At 45.8% G+C, this 23,950-nt stretch overlaps 1 pseudogene; it reads right to left on the bottom strand.

Moving 5' to 3' along the window:
- Positions 1–273: 273 nt before the first annotated feature.
- On the bottom strand, positions 274–22,896 carry LOC124028414 (annotated as a pseudogene).
- Positions 22,897–23,950: the final 1,054 nt, after the last annotated feature.

The following is a 23,950-nucleotide window of genomic DNA, read 5'->3' as shown; positions in this document are numbered from 1 at the left end:
CTTTAGCTTGGGTCTTGGCCTAATTTCCATATTTACAAAGTACAAAAAAACCACACGATTGAGCAGATCGTAAAAAGGTGAATGATGGGCGTTTCCAGGCAGCGTGACAACGCTCGTTGACACACACGCAGTTTAACAACAGGTCTGACTCACTGTATATTATAAATCAATATTTGTGCACAGTCTTTTCATGAAAGGAAGCACGCAGATATTGAGTGTCAAATTGACCCAACGGTTCTAAAATGAGGCCCCAGGTGTGCAGCGGAATCAGGTGTTCTAGATTAGGGAGGCGGGACTAGCTCTCACCAGAAAGAGGGTTGTTGTGGCCTCACCAAATAAACGTATACAACCTAATGGAAAAGAGGACTGAGGTGACACCTCTAGGTTTTACAACTCCGTGCTTGTCCGAAACTGCTCTACAGAAAGGGATTGAGGGCGGCCATTTTGAGTCTTGGTCTGTACCTCATGTCTCCCAGTTTCCTGCTGAGGGCAGTTCCCATGGTGGAGAAGGCAGCTGTGGTCTTCTGTCCCGCCACAGACAGGGTCTCCTGTGTCTTCTTGTACCTGGCGGGAGAGGATAGATACACTAAATATACATATCATTAGAACATGATTGAAAAACAGGACTTAGTTTAGAATAGATTACGCCTCTGTCGCGAGCAGAAGGAAGATTATTTGCCACTAAGGGGTTAATAAGTCTGACAGACAAGAGCAGCAAAACAAGAATGCAGAAATACTGAGGAATTAGCAAGAGTTCCTATCTACCAACCCAGTAGGGTGAGGAGGACTACCAACCCAGTAGGGTGAGGAGGACTACCAACCCAGTAGGGTGAGGAGGACTACCAACCCAGTAGAGTGAGGAGGACTACCAACCCAGTAGAGTGAGGAGGACTACCAACCCAGTAGAGTGAGGAGGACTACCAACCCAGTAGAGTGAGGAGGACTACCAACCCAGTAGGGTGAGGAGGACTACCAACCCAGTAGGGTGAGGAGGACTACCAACCCAGTAGAGTGAGGACTACCAACCCAGTAGAGTGAGGACTACCAACCCAGTAGAGTGAGGAGCACTACCAACCCAGTAGGGTGAGGAGGACTACCAACCCAGTAGGGTGAGGAGGACTACCAACCCAGTAGGGTGAGGAGGACTACCAACCCAGTAGGGTGAGGAGGACTACCAACCCAGTAGGGTGAGGAGGACTACCAACCCAGTAGGGTGAGGAGGACTACCAACCCAGTAGGGTGAGGAGGTCTACCAACCCAGTAGGGTGAGGAGGTCTACCAACCCAGTAGGGTGAGGAGGACTACCAACCCAGTAGGGTGAGGAGGACTACCAACCCAGTAGGGTGAGGAGGACTACCAACCCAGTAGGGTGAGGAGGTCTACCAACCCAGTAGGGTGAGGAGGTCTACCAACCCAGTAGGGTGAGGAGGTCTACCAACCCAGTAGGGTGAGGAGGACTACCAACCCAGTAGGGTGAGGAGGACTACCAACCCAGTAGGGTGAGGAGGACTACCAACCCAGTAGGGTGAGGAGGTCTACCAACCCAGTAGGGTGAGGAGGACTACCAACCCAGTAGGGTGAGGAGGACTACCAACCCAGTAGGGTGAGGAGGACTACCAACCCAGTAGGGTGAGGAGGACTACCAACCCAGTAGGGTGAGGAGGTCTACCAACCCAGTAGGGTGAGGAGGTCTACCAACCCAGTAGGGTGAGGAGGACTACCAACCCAGTAGGGTGAGGAGGACTACCAACCCAGTAGGGTGAGGAGGTCTACCAACCCAGTAGGGTGAGGAGGACTACCAACCCAGTAGGGTGAGGAGCACTACCAACCCAGTAGGGTGAGGAGGACTACCAACCCAGTAGGGTGAGGAGGACTACCAACCCAGTAGGGTGAGGAGGACTACCAACCCAGTAGGGTGAGGAGGACTACCAACCCAGTAGGGTGAGGAGGACTACCAACCCAGTAGGGTGAGGAGGACTACCAACCCAGTAGGGTGAGGAGGACTACCAACCCAGTAGGGTGAGGAGGACTACCAACCCAGTAGAGTGAGGAGGACTACCAACCCAGTAGGGTGAAGAGGACTACCAACCCAGTAGGGTGAGGAGGACTACCAACCCAGTAGGGTGAGGAGGACTACCAACCCAGTAGAGTGAGGAGCACTACCAACCCAGTAGGGTGAGGAGCACTACCAACCCAGTAGGGTGAGGAGGACTACCAACCCAGTAGGGTGAGGAGGACTACCAACCCAGTAGAGTGAGGAGCACTACCAACCCAGTAGAGTGAGGAGGACTACCAACCCAGTAGGGTGAGGAGGACTACCAACCCAGTAGGGTGAGGAGGACTACCAACCCAGTAGGGTGAGGAGGACTACCAACCCAGTAGGGTGAGGAGGACTACCAACCCAGTAGGGTGAGGAGGACTACCAACCCAGTAGGGTGAGGAGGTCTACCAACCCAGTAGGGTGAGGAGGTCTACCAACCCAGTAGAGTGAGGAGGACTACCAACCCAGTAGGGTGAGGAGGTCTACCAATCCAGTAGGGTGAGGAGGTCTACCAACCCAGTAGGGTGAGGAGGACTACCAACCCAGTAGAGTGAGGAGGACTACCAACCCAGTAGGGTGAGGAGGTCTACCAACCCAGTAGGGTGAGGAGGTCTACCAACCCAGTAGGGTGAGGAGGTCTACCAACCCAGTAGGGTGAGGAGGTCTACCAACCCAGTAGGGTGAGGAGGTCTACCAACCCAGTAGGGTGAGGAGGTCTACCAACCCAGTAGGGTGAGGAGGTCTACCAACCCAGTAGGGTGAGGAGGACTACCAACCCAGTAGGGTGAGGAGGACTACCAACCCAGTAGGGTGAGGAGGACTACCAACCCAGTAGGGTGAGAAGGACTACCAACCCACAGTAGGGTGAGGAGGACTACCAACCCAGTAGGGTGAGGAGGACTACCAACCCAGTAGGGTGAGGAGGACTACCAACCCAGTAGGGTGAGGAGGACTACCAACCCAGTAGGGTGAGGAGGACTACCAACCCAGTAGGGTGAGGAGGACTACCAACCCAGTAGGGTGAGGAGGACTACCAACCCAGTAGAGTGAGGAGGACTACCAACCCAGTAGGGTGAGGAGGACTACCAACCCAGTAGGGTGAGGAGGACTACCAACCCAGTAGGGTGAGGAGGACTACCAACCCAGTAGAGTGAGGACTACCAACCCAGTAGGGTGAGGAGGACTACCAACCCAGTAGGGTGAGGAGGACTACCAACCCAGTAGAGTGAGGAGGACTACCAACCCACAGTAGGGTGAGGAGGACTACCAACCCAGTAGGGTGAGGAGGACTACCAACCCAGTAGGGTGAGGAGGACTACCAACCCAGTAGGGTGAGGAGGACTACCAACCCAGTAGGGTGAGGAGGACTACCAAACCCAGTAGGGTGAGGAGCACTACCAACCCAGTAGAGTGAGGAGGCCTACCAACCCAGTAGGGTGAGGAGGACTACCAACCCAGTAGGGTGAGGAGGACTACCAACCCAGTAGAGTGAGGAGGACTACCAACCCAGTAGGGTGAGGAGGACTACCAAACCCAGTAGGGTGAGGAGGACTACCAACCCAGTAGAGTGAGGAGGACTACCAACCCAGTAGAGTGAGGAGGACTACCAACCCAGTAGAGTGAGGAGGACTACCAACCCAGTAGAGTGAGGAGGACTACCAACCCAGTAGAGTGAGGAGGACTACCAATGCAGTAGAGTGAGGAGCACTACCAACCCAGTAGGGTGAGGAGGACTACCAACCCACAGTAGAGTGAGGAGGACTACCAACCCAGTAGGGTGAGGAGGACTATCAACCCAGTAGGGTGAAGAGGACTACCAACCCAGTAGGGTGAGGAGGACTACCAACCCACAGTAGAGTGAGGAGGACTACCAACCCAGTAGGGTGAGGAGGACTACCAACCCAGTAGAGTGAGGAGGACTACCAACCCAGTAGAGTGAGGAGGACTACCAACCCAGTAGAGTGAGGAGGACTACCAACCCAGTAGGGTGAGGAGGACTACCAACCCAGGAGGGTGAAGAGGACTACCAACCCAGTAGAGTGAGGAGGACTACCAACCCAGTAGGGTGAGGAGGACTACCAACCCAGTAGAGTGAGGAGGACTACCAACCCAGTAGGGTGAGGAGGACTACCAACCCAGTAGGGTGAGGAGGACTACCAACCCAGTAGGGTGAGGAGGACTACCAACCCAGTAGGGTGAGGAGGACTACCAACCCAGTAGGGTGAGGACTACCAACCCAGTAGGGTGAGGAGGACTACCAACCCAGTAGGGTGAGGAGGACTACCAACCCAGTAGGGTGAGGAGGACTACCAACCCAGTAGGGTGAGGAGGACTACCAACCCAGTAGAGTGAGGAGGACTACCAACCCAGTAGAGTGAGGAGGACTACCAACCCAGTAGAGTGAGGAGGACTACCAACCCACAGTAGAGTGAGGAGGACTACCAACCCAGTAGGGTGAGGAGGTCTACCAACCCAGTAGGGTGAGGAGGTCTACCAACCCAGTAGGGTGAGGAGGTCTACCAACCCAGTAGGGTGAGGAGGACTACCAACCCAGTAGGGTGAGGAGGACTACCAACCCAGTAGGGTGAGGAGGACTACCAACCCAGTAGGGTGAGGAGGACTACCAACCCAGTAGAGTGAGGAGGACTACCAACCCAGTAGAGTGAGGAGGACTACCAACCCAGTAGAGTGAGGAGCACTACCAACCCAGTAGAGTGAGGAGGACTACCAACCCAGTAGAGTGAGGAGGACTACCAACCCAGTAGAGTGAGGAGGACTACCAACCCAGTAGAGTGAGGAGGACTACCAACCCAGTAGGGTGAGGAGGACTACCAACCCAGGAGGGTGAGGAGGACTACCAACCCAGGAGGGTGAGGAGGACTACCAACCCAGTAGGGTGAGGAGGACTACCAACCCAGTAGGGTGAGGAGGACTACCAACCCAGTAGGGTGAGGAGGACTACCAACCCAGTAGGGTGAGGAGGAGTGTTAAGGAGAGCAGGTATTGCACAAAACAGCTTAAACTTATCCCTGATCTTTCAAACGAGGCATTTCAGGCTTATTTCAGATGTTTTAAACAGAAAATGTTTAATTATTATAATAATAATAATAATAATAATAATTGGGACAGAATAATTTAGACCCATTAGTATTGCAGTACCAACTTAAAGCAGAAAACTACCCAGACATCACTGTGCTTAAATCCCACACTGAGTCTTTATAGAACCATCCACCGACAGGCTTCTAAACAGAGACGTCCCACAACGGATCGGAACACATTCCTACCATAGTATTTTATAAGCCCACCACAGCCCTCTGAAAGGATGGCTGTTAGGCGTGTTGGACCACCCCTGTACAGGCCTCACACAAGCAGGTGATCAAAAGTTAAGTCACCCCTGATCGAGTAATCATGTCTTACTAGCCATCCGTTCAGTACACAAGTCTCTATGTCTAAGTCCTCTCATCTTTATCCCAGAAAATTGATTTCTATTCAGACTGACTGACCAATGCAAAAAATGGTATTGATGACTGTATGATAATACTGAGAAGACAGTTGGAGAAACTATGGCTCATCAATTAATGACATCTTGTTACACTTCGTACAGCGGGTCAGAGGTGATGACCAAGACAAATATAACCGTTGTTGTTGTTGTTGTTGTCCCACACAAGCTCACATGATTTAGGTGAAGGTGGTCATGTGCAGGGCCATCCAAATACCACCAGCCAAACAGAAGAGAGGCAGGAACAGTCAGAAGCCCCTCCCCCCTCCAATCAAACAGCAGGAACAGTCAAAAGCCCCTCCCCCCTTCAATCAAACAGCATGAACAGTCAGAAGCCCCTCCCTCTAAGACAAACAGCATGAACAGTCAGAAGCCCTCCCCTCCAATCAAACAGCATGAACAGTCAGAAGCCCCTCCCCCTCCGGGCAAACAGCATGAACAGACAGAAGCCCCTCCCCCCTCCGGGCAAACAGCATGAACAGTCAGAAGCCCCTCCCCCTCCAATCAAACAGCATGAACAGTCAGAAGCCCCCCTCCAATCAAACAGCATGAACAGTCAGAAGCCCCTCCCCCTCCAATCAAACAGCATGAACAGTCAGAAGCCCCTCCCCTCCGGGCAAACAGCATGAACAGTCAGAAGCCCCTCCCCCTCCAATCAAACAGCATGAACAGTCAGAAGCCCCTCCCCTCCAATCAAACAGCATGAACAGTCAGAAGCCCCTCCCCCCAATCAAACAGCATGAACAGTCAGAAGCCCCTCCCCCTTGCCGAAAACAAAATGCAACTCAGGCAAAATAAAATAGTTAGATTAGATCAACTCACGCTTCAGATCGGGCAATTTCATCCAAAGTTGCAGACGCTGTGAGATATCTACGGACAAACAGTAGGACAATGAAATGACTAACTGACTTCTTACAGAGGAAGGAAAGAGCAAGTTAGAGACTTTAAAAAGTTTACATAACTAGAACCCTTATACACACACACACACACACACACACACACACACACACACACACACACACACACACACACACACACACACACACACACACACACACACACACACACACACACACACACACACACACACACACACACACACACACACACACACACACACACACACACAAATATAACAGACAGTCCAAAAACTTGCCACAATACTTTGATTTGTTTGAATAGTGCATATACTGAACAATAGTAACCCTACGACAATGCATCAGTCTTTGGAAAGTTCCAGAAAGTGTCGAATACTGAATTTCTACGGTTTTATTACAGCTGGGTTTCTCTCAAAACTCGGTCCCTGGGGTCCCCCTCTGGGTGCACGTTCTGGGTTGTTGCCCCAGCGCTACACAGCTGATTCAAATAAACAACATCATCAAGCTTTTGATGATTTGAAAATCAGCTGTGTCGGCGCTGGGGGGCAATAAAGCAACCCAGGTGGGGCCACATGAGTTTTGTTAACCCTGCGTTAGAGGGTTAACATGTATCACTAGACACTTTAACTATGCCACTTTGTCTACACACTCATCTCATATGTATATACTGTACTCTACATCATCGACTGCATCCTTATGTAACACATGTATCACTAGCCACTTTAACTATGCCACTTTGTTTACTTTGTCTACACACTCATCTCATATGTATATACTGTACTCGATACCATCTACTGTATGCTGCTCTGTACCATCACTCATTCATATATCCTTATGTACATGTTCCTTAACCCCTTACACTGTGTATAAGACAGTAGTTTTGGAATTGTTAGCTAGATTACTTGTTGGTTATCACTGCATTGTCGGAACTAGAAGCACAAGCATTTCGCTACACTCGCATTAACATCTGCTAACCATGTGTATGTGACAAATAAAATTTGATTTGATTTGATTTGAGGACCCAACACAACACCTTCCTCAAGCTTGGACGTAGTTGGCAGTCACATCTGTGTATTTTTTAGTGATTTATTTTTATTTATTTTTAAAAACTCTTTGTAAATACTTTTCATAAACATAAAATGGACTAAATGTGTCAAGCATTAGAACCTATTGGATTAGTCCTTCGTTGAGCACAAACCATACACAGTGCCTGAACATCATTGTTAGTGTAATGTTAACATATATAGATGCCTGTCAGTACAGTCACCTGCATGGGAAAGGAGGATGAGGCTTTAGTTCTGCTGTCTACAATGGAAATTGTAGCTGTAGCTGTAGTCTGACTAAAACAATTTTTATTTTTAAATTGACTTTTTTTAATGCATCTGTAAAAACACTGATACACTGATGATTCTGTCTAGACCCAATTAAGAGATCTCCCACGCAACACACAGACAAACCAAATAAAATACCTGTCTTCTAGGGCCCAGGACCATACCAGTATGGCGAAACTCGTTAGTATCGTGACAAAGAAACAAAAACACGAAGCGGATTTCACTTGTTTAAGGACACAGCCTTAATGTTGGAAATAAAACACGAAGCGGATTTCACTTGTTTAAGGACAAAGCCCTAATGTTGGAAATAAAACACGAAGTGGATTTCACTTGTTTAAGGACAAAACCCTAATGTTGGAAATAAAACACGAAGTGGATTTCACTTGTTTAAGGACAAAACCCGAATGTTGGAAATAAAACACGAAGTGGATTTCACTTGTTTAAGGACAAAACCTAATGTTGGAAATAAAACACGAAGCGGATTTCACTTGTTTAAGGACAAAACCTAATGTTGGAAATAAAACACGAAGCGGATTTCACTTGTTTAAGGACAAAACCCTAATGTTGGAAATAAAACACGAAGCGGATTTCACTTGTTTAAGGACAAAACCCTAATGTTGGAAATAAAACACGAAGCGGATTTCACTTGTTTAAGGACAAAACCCTAATGTTGGAAATAAAACACGAAGCGGATTTCACTTGTTTAAGGACAAAACCCTAATGTTGGAAATAAAACACGAAGCGGATTTCACTTGTTTAAGGACAAAACCCTAATGTTGGAAATAAAACATTTATTTTCCAAGGTATAGAACACAATATTTTACATTCAGCAGGTCCTTCTGTAGCTCAGTTGGTAGAGCATGGCGCTTGTAACGCCAGGGTAGTGGGTTCGATCCCCGGGACCACCCATACGTAGAATGTATGCACACATGACTGTAAGTCGCTTTGGATAAAAGCGTCTGCTAAATGATATATATATATATATATATAAATGATATATATATATATATATATATATATATATATATATATTAAAAAGACCGAAAGAGTCGAGTCTGTTTCACGTTTTCATTTTTTGCCATGGATTATTCTTATTAGTTTTTGATACTAGCATCACAGCCATAGCGTCATCCCTACACAGGCACTCTCGTTCATTCTACATCCTCACTCCGAGCCACGCGACCGACGCCTCCCGAGCCACGCGACCGACGCCTCCCGAGCCACGCGACCGACGCCTCCCGAGCCACGCGACCGACGCCTCCCGAGCCACGCGACCGCGCCTCCCGAGCCACGCGACCCGACGCCTCCCGAGCCACGCGACCGCGCCTCGAGCCACGCGACCGACGCCTCCCGAGCCACGCGACCGACGCCTCCCGAGCCACGCGACCGACGCCTCCCGAGCCACGCGACCGACGCCTCCCGAGCCACGCGACCGACGCCTCCCGAGCCACGCGACCGACGCCTCCCGAGCCACGCGACCGACGCCTCCCGAGCCACGCGACCGCGCCTCCCGAGCCACGCGACCGACGCCTCGAGCCACGCGACCGACGCCTCCCGAGCCCACGCGACCGGCGTCTCCCGAGCCACGCGACCGGCGTCTCGAGCCACGCGACCGACGCCTCAGAGTCACGCGACCGACGTCTCAGAGCCACGCGACTGACGCCTCAGAGTCACGCGACTGACGCCTCAGAGCCACGCGACTGACGCCTCAGTCACGCGACTGACGCCTCAGAGTCACGCGACTGACGCCTCAGAGTCACGCGACTGACGCCTCAGTCACGCGACTGACGCCTCAGAGTCACGCGACTGACGCCTCAGAGCCACGCGACTGACGCCTCAGAGCCACGCGACTGACGCCTCAGAGCCACGCGACTGACGCCTCAGAGCCACGCGACTGACGCCACGCGACTGACGCCTCAAGAGTCATATGACTGATCAAGCAAGACAACCGTTTTTTGGGGACCAGCCCACCGCATTCTCTCCCTCCCTCACCCTGTCTTTCCCTCCTTCTCTCCCTCCCTCACCCTGTCTTACCCTCCTTCTCTCCCTCCCTCACCCTGTCTTTCCCTCCTCTCCCTCCCTCACCCTGTCTTTCCCTCCTTCTCTCCCTCTCGCTGCCCATGGTCGTTTATCAGTCCAGCTCTCTTTCAGTCTCTTTCGCATTCCAATCCTCCCCTCTCCTCTCCCACACAATCCTGTGGTGGGTCTGGGCTGTTTGTCTGGTGGAGAAACTCTGCTCTCTGTGTGTGTGTTATATTTATGCGCTGAAAGGACAGTGTAAGATTTGCTGACAAATAAGCAGCATGTCTTCATGTAGGCCTTCAGCCACCTCTTGACAACTTCATTTTCTGCAGCAACGGTGGATGTGGTAGTTTCACTACCTTAACACACAGATGCAGGATATAATGAAATGTATAGTGAGAGAGGGGGAAACCGTCGTTACCCCATGTATTCCAGTTACCCTCGTTTTAAGCGTGAAAAATCAACCAACAAACTAACAGAAGGGAGTTTTTATATATATATATATATTTTACCTTTATTTAACTAGGCAAGTCAGTTAAGAACATATTCTTATTTTCAATGAGGGCCTGGGAACAGTGGGTTAACTGCCTGTTCAGGGGCAGAACGACCGATTTGTACCTTGTCAGCTCGGGGGTTTGAACTCGCAACCTTCCGGTTACTAGTCCAACGCTCTAACCACTAGGCTATAAAATCTATACTTGGCTATATGGAAATAGCCACGCAAAAGCTTTTTCTCTCTCCAACATCCTCAATACATTATTATATTTGTAGCTATTTTAGCTAAAAAAAATACATGCAGTCGACTTGTGCAATACATTAGGAGAAAAAACCCCGGACAGAATTCTTTATTCCTCCGGTCCACATTATGGCAGTTTATCGTAGCTCCCCAGAACAGGGCGTTTGTTTGTAACTAGCACAACGGGAGAAAGTGGGAACATGGAAGTCCAGCTGTGTATTGACAGGGGGGTCGCGGTTTATATTGAAAGGCAGTGGGGGTTTTGTCACATTCGGCAAAAAACAGCTTCATTTGTGACACTATTTGGCTGCCAGTCACACAAGTAAATGAGATTACAATGAAAAAGCAAGTTTTATATATTTGTTTTAGCTAATATTATGCATGGACATCATATTTTTTTATGTTTATCATAGAAACAATGTCATCCCTAATCTGGCATTATTACCAAAAGTAGTCTGGCTACACTGAAAAACAGTAGCTCCACATCAGAGAGCTGTCTGCTGGTAGAATGATGGAGAACAGTAGCTCCACATCAGTCTGTCTGCTGATAGAATGATGGAGAACAGTAGCTCCACATCAGTCTGTCTGCTGATAGAATGATGGAGAACAGTAGCTCCACATCAGTCTGTCTGCTGATAGAATGATGGAGAACAGTAGCTCACATCAGTCTGTCTGCTGGTAGAATGATGGAGAACAGTAGCTCCACATCAGTCTGTCTGCTGATAGAATGATGGAGAACAGTAGCTCCACATCAGAGTGTTCTCTGCTGGTAGAATGATGGAGAACAGTAGCTCCACATCAGAGTGTTCTCTGCTGGTAGAATGATGGAGAACAGTAGCTCCACATCAGTCTGTCTGCTGGTAGAATGATGGAGAACAGTAGCTCCACATCAGTCTGTCTGCTGATAGAATGATGGAGAACAGTAGCTCCACATCAGAGTGCTGTCTGCTGATAGAATGATGGAGAACAGTAGCTCCACATCAGAGTGCTGTCTGCTGATAGAATGATGGAGAACAGTAGCTCCACATCAGAGTGCTGTCTGCTGATAGAATGATGGAGAACAGTAGCTCCACATCAGAGTGTTCTCTGCTGGTAGAATGATGGAGAACAGTAGCTCCACATCAGAGTGTTCTCTGCTGGTAGAATGATGGAGAACAGTAGCCCACATCAGAGTGTTCTCTGCTGATAGAATGATGGAGAACAGTAGCTCCACATCAGAGTGTTCTCTGCTGATAGAATGATGGAGAACAGTAGCTCCACATCAGAGTGTTCTCTGCTGGTAGAATGATGGAGAACAGTAGCTCCACATCAGAGTGTTCTCTGCTGGTAGAATGATGGAGAACAGTAGCTCCACATCAGAGTGTTCTCTGCTGGTAGAATGATGGAGAACAGTAGCTCCACATCAGAGTGTTCTCTGCTGGTAGAATGATGGAGAACAGTAGCTCCACATCAGAGTGTTCTCTGCTGGTAGAATGATGGAGAACAGTAGCTCCACATCAGAGTGTTCTCTGCTGGTAGAATGATGGAGAACAGTAGCTCCACATCAGAGTGTTCTCTGCTGGTAGAATGATGGAGAACAGTAGCTCCACATCAGAGTGTTCTCTGCTGGTAGAATGATGGAGAACAGTAACTCCACATCAGAGTGTTCTCTGCTGGTAGAATGATGGAGAACAGTAGCTCCACATCAGAGTGTTCTCTGCTGGTAGAATGATGGAGAACAGTAGCTCCACATCAGAGTGTTCTCTGCTGGTAGAATGATGGAGAACAGTAGCTCCACATCAGAGTGTTCTCTGCTGGTAGAATGATGGAGAACAGTAGCTCCACATCAGAGTGTTCTCTGCTGGTAGAATGATGGAGAACAGTAGCTCCACATCAGAGTGTTCTCTGCTGGTAGAATGATGGAGAACAGTAGCTCCACATCAGTGTTCTCTGCTGGTAGAATGATGGAGAACAGTAGCTCCACATCAGAGTGTTCTCTGCTGGTAGAATGATGGAGAACAGTAGCTCCACATCAGTGTTCTCTGCTGGTAGAATGATGGAGAACAGTAGCTCCACATCAGAGTGTTCTCTGCTGGTAGAATGATGGAGAACAGTAGCTCCACATCAGAGTGTTCTCTGCTGGTAGAATGATGGAGAACAGTAGCTCCACATCAGAGTGTTCTCTGCTGGTAGAATGATGGAGAACAGTAGCTCCACATCAGAGTGTTCTCTGCTGGTAGAATGATGGAGAACAATAGCTCCACATCAGAGTGTTCTCTGCTGGTAGAATGATGGAGAACAGTAGCTCCACATCAGAGTGTTCTCTGCTGGTAGAATGCCTTTTGGTGAATTCTCATCCGAGTGGAGAAGTGCAACCGAAGCACAAAATTAGTCTGATGCCAAGCAGAAATTACAATAAGCATTTTAAATCTACGTTTACAAAAACACAGCAAGATATTTCTATGCTGTTAAAAAAATAAAATGGAATTCTGTGTTAACTAGCAACTTAAACATAGGTGTCGTGTTACGTTGCTGAATTTAAAAAAAAAGGTGTCTGGGCATCAGTGTTAACTTGCTGCCGTGTCTGAGAAGTCAAAGTCCTTTGGATGAGTTATTTGTACAGCTGCCACCATCTCGATTTCTTTGCGTTTTTCTCTCCTCTCCCTTCTCGGCCTGTCCCCTCCCCCCCTCCCATTCTCAGAGTAGCGCAGGTAGGCCCGTTGCCCTAGCGACTCCAGACTCCACAAAGACAGTGTGTTCACATGCTGCTCCAGAGCCACTGCTGTTCTTCCTTCAGACAAGCGTGCTTCAAAATGTTGTTCATTTGCACAATGTCTCTCGTTCACATTCGCTTGTAAATGTCCAAACTCACCACAAATGACATTCGGTAACTCCGACCTATATATGTAGATGGGATTTCCTGTTTTTGCCATTTGTTTATTTTAGTTTGCGGTCGTTGGCATATTTATCTAGCAGCATTCATGTAAATTTGCCATTACTCGTGTTAAATTTTGTTTTTGCATTCTGATAATTAACACCCAGTGGGCATTTGAGTTGTTTTTGGCGCCCCCTCGTGTACTAAGCCAGTAATACCTTCAATACCAGGACGAGAGAAGGATGTTATGAACATCGGGAGAGCGACCAAACCTAGCTATAAAACTATCAGAGATATTAAGTTGTTGGTTCAGAGGAAGTGGGAATGAGGATGTCACCTTAAAGCAAGGTGACATCCTGGGTGTTAACAGGAAATACAGCGCAGGAAACAGGAAGTGATAGAAGAAGAGAGACAGAGAGTCATTGCCAGTTAGCCACCCATCCAAAAGGGAAAAGAGATGGATCTAGAGCTTGAGCTCCCTCAGTGGAGTACAACAAGCCATTTCCCCAGTCCCACACAGCAGGCTTTGAAGTTTCCCCAAGCAGAAGAGATCTAGTCTGACAGAAGGGACTATACGGGGTTAGTTGAGGATAGACAGCAACTATTTGGCAAACCAACAGTGGCACGTTAAAGCATGGCAGAGAGAAAGAGACAGAAAGACAGAGAGAGAAAGAGACAGAAAGACAGAGAGAGAAAGAGACAGAAAGAGACAGAAAGACAGAAAGAAAGAGACAGAAAGACAGAGAGAGAAAGACAGAAAGACAGAGAGAGAAAGACAGAAAGACAGAGAGAAAGACAGAAAGACAGAGAGACAAAGACAGAAAGACAGAGAGACAAAGAGAAAGAGAGAAAGAGACAGAAAGACAGAGACAGAAAGACAGACAGAGAAAGACAGAGAGAGAAAGACAGAGAGAGAAAGACAGAGAGAGAGAAAGACAGAGAGAGAAAGACAGAGAGAGAAAGACAGAGAGAAAGACAGAGAGAGAAAGACAGAGAGAGAAAAAGACAGAGACAGAAAGACAGAGAGAGAAAGAGAGAGAAAGACAGAGAGAGAAAGAGAGAGAAAGACAGAAAGACAGAGAGAGAAAGACAGAAAGACAGAGACAGAAAGACAGAGAGAGAAAGAGACAGAAAGACAGAGAGAGAAAGAGACAGAAAGACAGAGAGAGAAAGAGACAGAAAGACAGAGAGAAAAGAGACAGAAAGACAGAGAGAAAGAGACAGAAAGACAGAGAGAGAAAGAGACAGAAAGACAGAGAGAGAAAGAGACAGAAAGACAGAGAGAGAAAGAGACAGAAAGACAGAGAGAGAGAGAGAGAGAGAGAGAGAGAGAGAGAGAGAGAGAGAGAGAGAGAGAGAGAGAGAGAGAGAGAGACAGAGAGAGAGAGACAGAAAGACAGAGAGAGAAAGAGACAGAAAGACAGAGAGAGAAAGAGACAGAAAGACAGAGAAAGAGACAGAAAGACAGAGAGAGAGAGACAGAGAGAGAGAGACAGAAAGACAGAGAGAGAAAGAGACAGAAAGACAGAGAGAGAAAGAGACAGAAAGACAGAGAGAGAAAGAGACAGAAAGACAGAGAAAGAGACAGAAAGACAGAGAGAGAGAGACAGAGAGAGAGAGACAGAAAGAGAGAGAAAGAGACAGAAAGACAGAGAGAGAGAGAGAGAGAGAGAGAGAGAGAGAGAGAGAGAGAGAGAGAGGGACAGAGACAGAAAGACAGAGAGAGAAAGAAAGACAGAGAGAGAAAGAGACAGAAAGACAGAGAGAGAAAGAGAGAGAAAGACAGAGAGAAAGAGAGAGAAAGACAGAGAGAAAGAGAGAGAAAGAGAGAGAAAGAGAGAGAAAGAGACAGAAAGAGGAGAAAGACAGAGAGAAAGAGAGAGAAAGAGACAGAAAGAGAGAGAAAGACAGAAAGAGACAGAGACAGAAAGACAGAGAGAGAAAGACAGAAAGACAGAGACAGAAAGAGAGAGAAAGAGACAGAAAGACAGAGACAGAAAAAGAGAGAGAAAGACAGAAAGACAGAGACAGAAAGACAGAGAGAGAAAGAGACAGAAAGACAGAGAGAGAAAGAGACAGAAAGACAGAGAGAGAAAGAGAGAGAAAGACAGAGAGAAAGAGAGAGAAAGAGACAGAAAGACAGAGAGAGAAAGAGAGAGAAAGAGACAGAAAGAGACAGAAAGAGAAAGAGACAGAAAGAGAAAAAGAGAGAAAGAGAAAAGAGAAAGAGACAGAAAGAGACAGAAAGAGAAAAGAGAGAAAGAGACAGAAAGAGACAGAAAGAGAAAAGAGAGAAAGAGACAGAAAGAGACAGAAAGAGAAAAGAGAGAAAGAGACAGAAAGACAGAGAGAGAAAGAGAGAGAAAGAGACAGAAAGACAGAGACAGAAAGACAGAGAGAGAAAGAGACAGAAAGACAGAGAGAGAAAGAGACAGAAAGACAGAGAGAGAAAGAGACAGAAAGACAGAGACAGAAAGACAGAGAGAGAAAGAGACAGAAAGACAGAGAGAGAAAGAGACAGAAAGACAGAGAGAGAAAGAGACAGAAAGACAGAGAGAAAGAGACAGAAAGACAGAGAGAAAGAGACAGAAAGACAGAGAGAGAAAGAGACAGAAAGACAGAGAGAAAGAGACAGAAAGACAGAGAGAGAAAGAGGCAGAAAGACAGAGGGAGAGAGGCAGAAAGACAGAGAGGGAGAGAGGCAGAAAGACAGAGAGGGAGAGAGGCAGAAAGACAGAGAGAGAAAGAGACAGAAAGACAGAGAGAGAAAGAGACAGAAAGACAGAGAGAGAAAGAGACAGAAAGACAGAGAGAGAAAGAGACAGAAAGACAGAGAGAGAAAGAGACAGAAAGACAGAGAGAAAGAGACAGAAAGACAGAGAGAGAAAGAGACAGAAAGACAGAGAGAGAAAGAGACAGAAAGACAGAGAGAGAAAGAGACAGAAAGACAGAGAGAGAAAGAGACAGAAAGACAGAGAGAGAAAGAGACAGAAAGACAGAGAGAGAAAGAGACAGAAAGACAGAGAGAGAAAGAGACAGAAAGACAGAGAGAGAAAGAGACAGAAAGACAGAGAGAAAGAGACAGAAAGACAGAGAGAGAAAGAGACAGAAAGACAGAGAGAGAAAGAGACAGAAAGACAGAGAGAGAAAGAGACAGAAAGACAGAGAGAGAAAGAGACAGAAAGACAGAGAGAGAAAGAGACAGAAAGACAGAGAGAGAAAGAGACAGAAAGACAGAGAGAGAAAGAGACAGAAAGACAGAGAGAGAAAGAGACAGAAAGACAGAGAGAAAGAGACAGAAAGACAGAGAGAGAAAGAGACAGAAAGACAGAGAGAGAGACAGAAAGACAGAGAGAGAAAGAGACAGAAAGACAGAGAGAGAAAGAGACAGAAAGACAGAGAGAGAAAGAGACAGAAAGACAGAGAGAGAAAGAGACAGAAAGACAGAGAGAGAAAGAGACAGAAAGACAGAGAGAGAAAGAGACAGAAAGACAGAGAGAGAAAGAGACAGAAAGACAGAGAGAGAAAGAGACAGAAAGACAGAGAGAGAAAGAGACAGAAAGACAGAGAGAGAAAGAGACAGAAAGACAGAGAGAGAAAGAGACAGAAAGACAGAGAGAGAAAGAGACAGAAAGACAGAGAGAGAAAGAGACAGAAAGACAGAGAGGGAGAGAGGCAGAAAGACAGAGAGGGAGAGAGGCAGAAAGACAGAGAGAGAAAGAGACAGAAAGACAGAGAGAGAAAGAGACAGAAAGACAGAGAGAGAAAGAGACAGAAAGACAGAGACAGAAAGACAGAGAGAGAAAGAGACAGAAAGACAGAGAGAGAAAGAGACAGAAAGACAGAGAGAGAAAGAGACAGAAAGACAGAGAGAGAAAGAGACAGAAAGACAGAGAGAGAAAGAGACAGAAAGACAGAGAGAGAAAGAGACAGAAAGACAGAGAGAGAAAGAGGCAGAAAGACAGAGGGAGAGAGGCAGAAAGACAGAGAGGGAGAGAGGCAGAAAGACAGAGAGAGAAAGAGACAGAAAGACAGAGAGAGAAAGAGACAGAAAGACAGAGAGAGAAAGAGACAGAAAGACAGAGAGAGAAAGAGACAGAAAGACAGAGAGAGAAAGAGACAGAAAGACAGAGAGAGAAAGAGACAGAAAGACAGAGAGAGAAAGAGACAGAAAGAGAAAGAGACAGAAAGAGAAAAAGAGAGAAAGAGAAAAGAGAAAGAGACAGAAAGAGACAGAAAGAGAAAAGAGAGAAAGAGACAGAAAGAGACAGAAAGAGAAAAGAGAGAAAGAGAGAGAAAGAGACAGAAAGACAGAGACAGAAAGACAGAGAGAGAAAGAGACAGAAAGACAGAGAGAGAAAGAGACAGAAAGACAGAGAGAGAAAGAGACAGAAAGACAGAAAGACAGAGACAGAAAGAGACAGAGAGAGAAAGACAGAGAGAGAAAGAGACAGAAAGACAGAGAGAGAAAGAGACAGAAAGACAGAGAGAGAAAGAGACAGAAAGACAGAGAGAGAAAGAGACAGAAAGACAGAGAGAGAAAGAGACAGAAAGACAGAGAGAGAAAGAGACAGAAAGACAGAGAGAGAAAGAGGCAGAAAGACAGAGGGAGAGAGGCAGAAAGACAGAGAGGGAGAGAGGCAGAAAGACAGAGAGAGAAAGAGACAGAAAGACAGAGAGAGAAAGAGACAGAAAGACAGAGAGAGAAAGAGACAGAAAGACAGAGAGAGAAAGAGACAGAAAGACAGAGAGAGAAAGAGACAGAAAGACAGAGAGAGAAAGAGACAGAAAGACAGAGAGAGAAAGAGACAGAAAGACAGAGAGAGAAAGAGACAGAAAGACAGAGAGAGAAAGAGACAGAAAGACAGAGAGAGAAAGAGACAGAAAGACAGAGAGAGAAAGAGACAGAAAGACAGAGAGAGAAAGAGACAGAAAGACAGAGAGAGAAAGAGACAGAAAGACAGAGAGAGAAAGAGACAGAAAGACAGAGAGAGAAAGAGACAGAAAGACAGAGAGAGAAAGAGACAGAAAGACAGAGAGAGAAAGAGACAGAAAGACAGAGAGAGAAAGAGACAGAAAGACAGAGAGAGAAAGAGACAGAAAGACAGAGAGAGAAAGAGACAGAAAGACAGAGAGAAAGAGACAGAAAGACAGAGAGAGAAAGAGACAGAAAGACAGAGAGAGAAAGAGACAGAAAGACAGAGAGAGAAAGAGACAGAAAGACAGAGAGAGAGAGACAGAAAGACAGAGAGAGAAAGAGACAGAAAGACAGAGAGAGAAAGAGACAGAAAGACAGAGAGAGAAAGAGACAGAAAGACAGAGAGAGAAAGAGACAGAAAGACAGAGAGAGAAAGAGACAGAAAGACAGAGAGAGAAAGAGACAGAAAGACAGAGAGAGAAAAGAGACAGAAAGACAGAGAGAGAAAGAGACAGAAAGACAGAGAGAGAAAGAGACAGAAAGACAGAGAGAGAAAGAGACAGAAAGACAGAGAGAGAAAGAGACAGAAAGACAGAGAGAGAAAGAGACAGAAAGACAGAGAGAGAAAGAGACAGAAAGACAGAGAGAGAAAGAGACAGAAAGACAGAGAGAGAAAGAGACAGAAAGACAGAGAGAGAAAGAGACAGAAAGACAGAGAGAGAAAGAGACAGAAAGACAGAGAGAGAAAGAGACAGAAAGACAGAGAGAGAAAGAGACAGAAAGACAGAGAGGGAAAGAGAGGCAGAAAGACAGAGAGGGAGAGAGGCAGAAAGACAGAGAGAGAAAGAGACAGAAAGACAGAGAGAGAAAGAGACAGAAAGACAGAGAGAGAAAGAGACAGAAAGACAGAGAGAGAAAGAGACAGAAAGACAGAGAGAGAAAGAGACAGAAAGACAGAGAGAGAAAGAGACAGAAAGACAGAGAGAGAAAGAGACAGAAAGACAGAGAGAAAGAGACAGAAAGACAGAGAGAGAAAGAGACAGAAAGACAGAGAGAGAAAGAGACAGAAAGACAGAGAGAGAAAGAGACAGAAAGACAGAGAGAGAAAGAGACAGAAAGACAGAGAGAGAAAGAGACAGAAAGACAGAGAGAAAGAGACAGAAAGACAGAGAGAGAAAGAGACAGAAAGACAGAGAGAGAAAGAGACAGAAAGACAGAGAGAGAAAGAGACAGAAAGACAGAGAGAGAAAGAGACAGAAAGACAGAGAGAGAAAGAGACAGAAAGACAGAGAGAGAAAGAGACAGAAAGACAGAGAGAGAAAGAGACAGAAAGACAGAGAGAGAAAGAGACAGAAAGACAGAGAGAGAAAGAGACAGAAAGACAGAGAGAGAAAGAGACAGAAAGACAGAGAGAGAAAGAGACAGAAAGACAGAGAGAGAAAGAGACAGAAAGACAGAGAGAGAAAGAGACAGAAAGACAGAGAGAGAAAGAGACAGAAAGACAGAGAGAGAAAGAGACAGAAAGACAGAGAGAGAAAGAGACAGAAAGACAGAGAGAGAAAGAGACAGAAAGACAGAGAGAGAAAGAGACAGAAAGACAGAGAGAGAAAGAGACAGAAAGACAGAGAGAGAAAGAGACAGAAAGACAGAGAGAGAAAGAGACAGAAAGACAGAGAGAGAAAGAGACAGAAAGACAGAGAGAGAAAGAGACAGAAAGACAGAGAGAGAAAGAGACAGAAAGACAGAGGGAGAGAGGCCGAACTTAGTGGAATGTACCGATAGAAATGTCACGAGTAGAGCTGACGTGATTCTTTTATTCTACATGTCAGAAGTTTGTTTTGTTCTACATAATATATTTCTATCTGCAAAAGGTGAAACAATATCTGCCTACTGAACGTGGGAAAACTTCGTTACGACGACACCCAATGCACCGGGATAACTAGGAGACCCTGCATCTTTCTGCCAAGTTAAAACTAAACTATATTATAAAAAATAGAAACTTGCTTATATAAAACAGATGGTATCATGGGAATGTGAGTTCACACACACACGCAGGAGGCAGAGGAACCCACAAAAGGTCAAGTGTTATAGAATCAAGACCACAATGATACAGTAGCCAGGGTACACTGCAGACCCTGGTAGCCCACGGCAGGTGCTCTCAAATAGACATTGAGGGTGAGAGAGAGAGAGAGAGAGAGAGAGAGGTAAACTTTCTCATTCCACTCGCCAAGTTTCTCAGTGGTTCTGACATTGCTAGAGAACCGACGGGCTTAGAGATGTACAGGCCTGAACTGTGCCAGGCTGGCTGTCTGATTCACGCTACAGGAGATAGCGATGTAGTAGGGAGTTGTAGTTTTCAACAGGTCATTATTCTACATAGTTAATTAATAAATGTTCTGCACTAAACTACAATGACCATACTCTATTGTCTGGTCAAATTGTTTTAATTGTATTTTTATTTAAAAAAAAACACACCTGGGGGGAGACTGAGAGACAGAGAAAGACAGAGACAGAAAGAGAAACACATGATCTAAATTATTGATAGTTCAGCAGTCATAAAATCACACCTTAATTACTTTGAAAAACTACTAAAATAGTGAGCAGCAGCACTACAGAGATGAGATGACTTGGAACTAAAAAATATAAAGTAATCAAATAAAACTAAATGTAATATACACAATAACTGAAATATTTAAAGTGGATGACGGTTAGTAAGTGATCAACAGTAATGGACAGTCACTACCATCATGGGACTTTCAGTATTTGATTCTGTGTTAAAACATTCAATCCACATAATGCATTTAAAGTTGTTATTTTTTAAAAATAATTAATATATAAACAGTCAAACTGAACATTGAAAAAAAGCACTAAAATTGTTCAGCAATAACTTTCCAGATTGGCTCCAGAAACGTAGCCTGGCCAGCACGACAGTAGAAATCAGGCATTCAGTATGCAAGACACTTAAGTTTTGTCGTGCTGAGATATATCTGGCGAGTCCTCTGTTGGTAGAGCATGACGCTAGCAACGCTAAAAAGGTTGTGGGTTCAATTCCACATATACAAAAAAATATATATATATATATATTTTTTAATATTTATATCTGAGGAGGAGGAAGAGAATCCATTAACTAAGGCCTTAGTAATAAATATTTAAATTAGCTGATGTTTTTATCCAAAGATAACACAGTACAGTGAGTGCACACATTTAAAAAAATATATATATATATTTATTTTTTTGTATTAGTTTCTGAAACTTCAATCACTGATGCTGACTGATACACCTTCACTATTAACATAAAATAAAAAAATAAAAGGTTTTTGCTCCCTCTATTTTGACTTGGTAATATATGGTGTCATTGCAAGACTGAAAACAGGATTTAGAAGCCTCGATTTAAAATGGCTTCTTCACTCACATCTAAAAGATGCTACGATGATATGCTAGAATATAACTAGAAGCACAAGCATTTTTTTTCCGCTACACTCGCATTAACATCTGCTAACCATGTGTATATGTGACCAATAACGTTTTGATTTGAATCATGCTACTTATATAAAACGCAACGGGGCCGTTTGAACGTTGAACTTACAGCACGAGTCATCATAAACGGCAAAAGGAACATTTGAGTAGGGTCAGAGGTCGAAGTAGACGGACGTGATTGTAAAGCTCACGGATCACATCTGCCTCGATGTTCACTTCAGTGTACTAACAGCTGTGGACCCATACCCACAGGGCCACTCCGGTCTCTACTAAAAGCCCTGACCAGGCCAGAAGGATAGAACGGAACAGCAGAGAGCGTCTAGAACAATCGTTTGCCTGACGTTACTGCAAGCGATAACTTGATGTTATTTTAACAACCTAAGAAGAAGAATATTACAGATACATTTTTTTTTTTTAAATGTAAGGTCTCAATTTTTTTAAGGATCTTCTACTTACGCATTAGAGGTCTGGACATCCTGCCATCCCTTGGTGAGGTTCTGTTTGAGCTCGTTGGAGGGGGCTCAGCCCCAGCTTCCTCTCTTTAGCTCAGCAGAATGCTTCTCTTTGGCCAAGAGCACCTGTCTCAGGGTGCTGATCTCCTCCTCCACCTGACAGCAACACACCAGAGCGGTCAACCACTGGCTGGGCCAAACCTAGTTATGAACATTACCCTGGTCTGAAACAAAAAGATCCACTCAAATGTCCGTGGGACCGATTATTAGTAAATCAAACTCAGTCAAAAAGGGTTGTGATCAGATTAGAGAACAGGGACAATAAACAGACAGAACACGAGGCCTATATTGATTCCAGCCGACAGACACCGGCAGACAGAACCACACCTTGACGAGCTCAGAGCGGATCTCCTCAGCCTCTTCCTCTGTGAGCCCCGGGGGTAGCGTGTTGATGGAGGATACCCCCACGGCTCCGCACTCCACGGGGACATCAGTCCGAGGGTCTGCTCCTCCTGCAGTGCCCAGGCCCTTGTTGGGAGAGTTCAGGTTGATGTCTGGGTCGAGAGAGAGAGTGGGGGCAGGGGGGCATGCTGAGTTGAGAGAGAGAGAGAGAGAGAGTAGAAGGCCTTGAATTGATGTGTTAGTGTCATCTACAGTAATAATAATAATAAACTTTATTGATACAGCGCTTTTCAATACAAGTAACAAAAGTGCTTCACATCAAATAAAAGTGCTAACAAAAACAGGTAAACAAAAGGATAGCTAATTACAGACATACAAAGCATCTTCATAAAAAATAAATAAACAAAAAAGTGTCTCTTCAGCAACGATCAGCACTGATCTCCTCTGGCAGACCACTCCTACTAAGTCCAGGGGTCCTAAAGCCCCGCCTCCTTTCGCCGTCAACCTAAAGACCTTGGAATGGTCAACAGTGCCCTGCCAGAGAATCTCTGGCTGCATCCTGGCTCGTAGGGAGATTTGTGGACAAATGAAAAGAGGTTATTTGCCATCTGAGTTCCAGCACGTCGGGCTGCCAAATACAACCACCTTAGATTTTATATCATTGAGCTGAATTTTAAAAAATGTTTAAAATTACATTTAAAAAAAAACAATTTTAAATACAAAAATTTACAGACATTCAACATTTGGTTGTCAGCAAGACACTGGTGAAGGGTCACTGCGCTAGCTTGGTCACTGGGTCTTTGTCAATAGAGCTGTGTCTCATCTGCATAGCAGCGAAACTGAAAGCTGCGAATGATGTCACCAAGGGTGGAGGATATACATGGGGAGGGGGGGGGGGGGTTGGTCTCAGAATTGACCCGAGGGGACACCATAGTGAATAGGTGCCGGGGACGATACAGGAAACACCCATTCTCACTGAGAAACATCTGCCACGAACCAGTCGAGGGCAGCAGACTCCCACCCACCTCTCCAGCCAGTCAACAAGGATGCTATGATCCCGAGTATCAAACACAGAACTGAGATCCAAATGGACTAGGATAGATTCACCGTCTGCCAACAGAAGGTCATTACGGATTTTCAATGAAGTCGTTTTCGTGCTGTGAAGTGGACAGAAACCCGACTGGAGGTTTCCAAATAAGTTGTTCATACTCAAATTGCTTGAAAACAACTTTCTCCAAAATCTTATATATATATTTTTTTATATAGATAGATAGAGAAAGGTCTATAATTATTTAGTCAGGAGTGGTCTAGATAGGGCTTTATAAAATGAGAGGTTGGAA

The sequence above is a fragment of the Oncorhynchus gorbuscha genome, unplaced genomic scaffold, assembly GCF_021184085.1.
Source record: "Oncorhynchus gorbuscha isolate QuinsamMale2020 ecotype Even-year unplaced genomic scaffold, OgorEven_v1.0 Un_scaffold_4096, whole genome shotgun sequence".
NCBI classification, from domain to species: domain Eukaryota; kingdom Metazoa; phylum Chordata; class Actinopteri; order Salmoniformes; family Salmonidae; genus Oncorhynchus; species Oncorhynchus gorbuscha.
The sequence above is the reverse complement of the archived record's forward strand: the minus strand, read 5'-3'. Positions and strand labels throughout refer to the sequence as shown.